This window comes from Alligator sinensis, unplaced genomic scaffold (genome assembly GCF_000455745.1).
Source record: "Alligator sinensis unplaced genomic scaffold, ASM45574v1 scaffold262_1, whole genome shotgun sequence".
Taxonomy (NCBI): Eukaryota; Metazoa; Chordata; order Crocodylia; family Alligatoridae; genus Alligator; species Alligator sinensis.
Genome location: NW_005841904.1, coordinates 3,811,991 through 3,815,144, shown reverse-complemented (window position 1 = coordinate 3,815,144; position 3,154 = coordinate 3,811,991). Strand labels below are relative to the sequence as shown.

The window sequence follows — 3,154 nt, the reverse complement described above, 5'->3', positions numbered from 1 at the left end:
AAGCAACTTCTGCATATACTTAAGGAGTTTAAAAGCACTGTCCACAGGATTAATTTGGGAGAAGACTGTTTCACCAGAGAAAAAATTATGGCCATGCCCCACCTTCTTGCAGAACATAAGTAGCTTCTAGCTTTTTGAGCCTGGGCTAAACTGCTTTTTAATGAGACGGTTTCATGAGACCTCCCAACCTCTCGCAATAACAGTTTTACCTAAGCTTTAGCTTCCTTAATTTTACACTATATGCTCTTCTCTTCATGTTCTGGCACCACAAAGCTAAGCTGCCACTCAGTTTTATAGCTAATCCACTTTACCCAGAACCCCTTCTGCTTATCTTCTGCCCTCCCTCCTCTTCTCTTTCCCCTCCTCCCCCAAAAATCTCTCTGACAAATGATCAGACTCCAAACTAGTAAACATGCAAATAACCAAAACAGCTGAGTCACCCATGCCCCACCTGATGCAGAGCAACCTCAGCATAAAAGGTGCTCAGGCTGCATAGCCTGCTGCTTAAAGAGACAGTTTCCACTGGGTTACTTTCCCCCTGAAGAAACACCCACTTACTACACAAGGCCAATTTATTCCTGGTGGAACTCTACTGACTCTATTGGAATTATATTACACCAAGGATGAAGATGAATGTCAGTGTTTACTTGTATAACTCAGTACTTCTCATTATGTACGCTGCTTCCTTTAAGTTTTCTATTTAAATGTGAATTTTTCCATAGTCTCTTTCTAGTGAAATATTTTCTTTCCCATGAAAAGTAATCAATGGGTTCTTTCCTGATAAGGCACGGACTCAGTGAGGGAGATATGACAGCTAGAATAGACATACCATATACATCTAAAATATTAAATATTTCATTTATATTAAAAAATAGCATGTACATAGCATCATATTTGATCACTGGATAATCTAAACCTTAGACTTGATCAGAATGGATCAGAAGATTTATAGAGCCCCTAATAATGTGATATTTGAATTGATTTTTATTTTGCTTTCATTTTACAAGACTATATCAAACTTTTATTGCTAATTCCCTCTTTACTGATCAACAGGTAACAGAGGGCACATCTACACTTGCAAATAACATGACTGAATATACTCTGGCTCAAACTGACAAACTAATCCCAATGTTCTAATCTGCACATGTGTTTAAGTGCAGTAATTTACTGTGCTGTCAGATACCTCTTGTATCTGATGAAACTATCCAGCAGCACAGTAAATTAGTCTACTGCACCCTAATTGCCACACATGGATAGATGGTGATGCCTTATTGTACAGCAAATTAGTCTGCTGCGCAGTAAAGCATCTCATGTAGACACACCCAGTGAGAATCAGCCCAGCATGAACAGAGAGAAAAGATAATGTTATGTAGCACTTATATCATACTTTTCATCTAAGGTCTCAAAACACTTAACAAAGGTGTGTATAAGCACCATTAGTCACATTTACAAATAGGGAATCTTAGGTACAATGAAGACACTTACCCAGGATGACAGTTCAGAATAGAGCCATGGCTTCAGCAAAGGCACATAAGCACATGCTTACAAGTTAAAAACATACCTAAGTGCTATCCTGAATTGAGATGCACTTATAATGCGCTTGAGTGCTATATTTCTGAAGAAGGACCAAAACCAAGAACTGCTTTATGTACTGGACCATGTTAGCAAGAATGGAAATTCATATGCACGTGTTCACTAATTCATTAAGTCTCACCATTCCTAGATACGGTTTATTTTCTAAAGTATGACTCATAAAAACAGTGAAGTAAGGCTGTAGAAATAAGAGGACAAAGCATACGTCCCAGAAAGAGTACAGTAAAGCGAATCAAATGCTAAATGCAACTTGGAAAGATAAGAGTTTTTTAGCGGGCTTTGAATGCTAATAGATTTTTACAGAACCTAAAGGAATGGTTCTATGCCCTGTCACTTGCTGATGAGTGCAGAGTGCTTGGTGTCAAACTGGATACTATTGTCCCAGGTAACAAAACCACAAATAGGTGTAAAAAACAAATTAATTCTATGTGAAATGCTTAAAAATGGAACCAATATGTGGAAACTAAGTAAGAAACACATCAGGGCAGAAGCTCGGTCCAACACTTGTAAGCAGGCAGGAAGCCTGTAATACCAGTAAGACAACAACTCTCTCTACTCTTCACCTGCCAGGAAGAATGGAACTCAGTCCAGCTCGTCTACAGTAGTACACATTTACACTCAGTTGGCACAGCGGAAGGACTGTCAAGTAGCCAGGACACTAGGCTTTGGCTTGGATGACCTGAAGTTCAGTTCTCTGCTCAGCTGCGTAACTCCTCTGGGCTCTGGCGCAAGTCATTTAATGCCTCTGGGTCTCAGTTCCTCACCTGCAAAATGGAGATTATTATAGTTCCCCATAAGATTTAGGAAAGTACTACAAGAATAAACAAACTAAAGATTGCAAAGGGCTCAGAAATGGTGGTAATGATACTGGGAAAGACAAGGTGGTATAGATGGATATAAATGAGAATTATCCCTATACATTGAATAAAAATATCAGATCCATCTCAGCCATTATTACTAGATGGCTCAAGAAAGTGTATATACAGGATAGAATATGTGCGTTAACATAATTGCAACTGCCTGTCATCTACCCCATAACATAATAAACTTCCTCAGTTAATTATGCAGGCCTTCACTTTAGCCTCTAACAGTAATATCACTTTATATTTTCATTAATAGTCTGGACAATGATATTGAGTCCATGATTAACAAATCTAAAGATGACACCAACTTAGCTGGAGCTGCAGATACTCTAGAGAGTTGAGCTAGAATCCAGAATGACCTGGATATACTGGAGAAAATGGTCCATGATCAATCAGATGAGATAAAACAAGGACAAGTGCTAAGTCCTACACTTGGGATGGAAAATTATATGCACATATAAAGACTGGGGGATAACTGGCTACGCTGCAGTACTGCAGAGGAGGACCTGGGGGTTATGGTAGACCATAAACTGAATATAAGACAACAGTATATTGGGTTGCATCAATAGAAGTGTCACTTGAAAATCAACGGAAATTTTTCTTTTGCTCTGTTCAGCACTGGTGAGGCCTTGCTTGGAGTCCTGTGTCCACTTCTGGGCCCCACACTTCAAGAAGGATGTGGACAGTTTGGAAAGAGT

At 39.2% G+C, this 3,154-nt stretch overlaps 1 long non-coding RNA gene across 1 annotated transcript in view; it reads right to left on the bottom strand.

Moving 5' to 3' along the window:
- Positions 1 to 961: 961 nt before the first annotated feature.
- LOC102378275 overlaps positions 962 to 3,154 on the bottom strand; it is a 15,808-nt gene continuing 13,615 nt past the window's right edge. Inside the window, exon 3 of the long non-coding RNA XR_323213.3 lies at positions 962 to 2,357. This is a non-coding gene — a long non-coding RNA (uncharacterized LOC102378275). The remainder of the gene's footprint in view (positions 2,358 to 3,154) is intronic.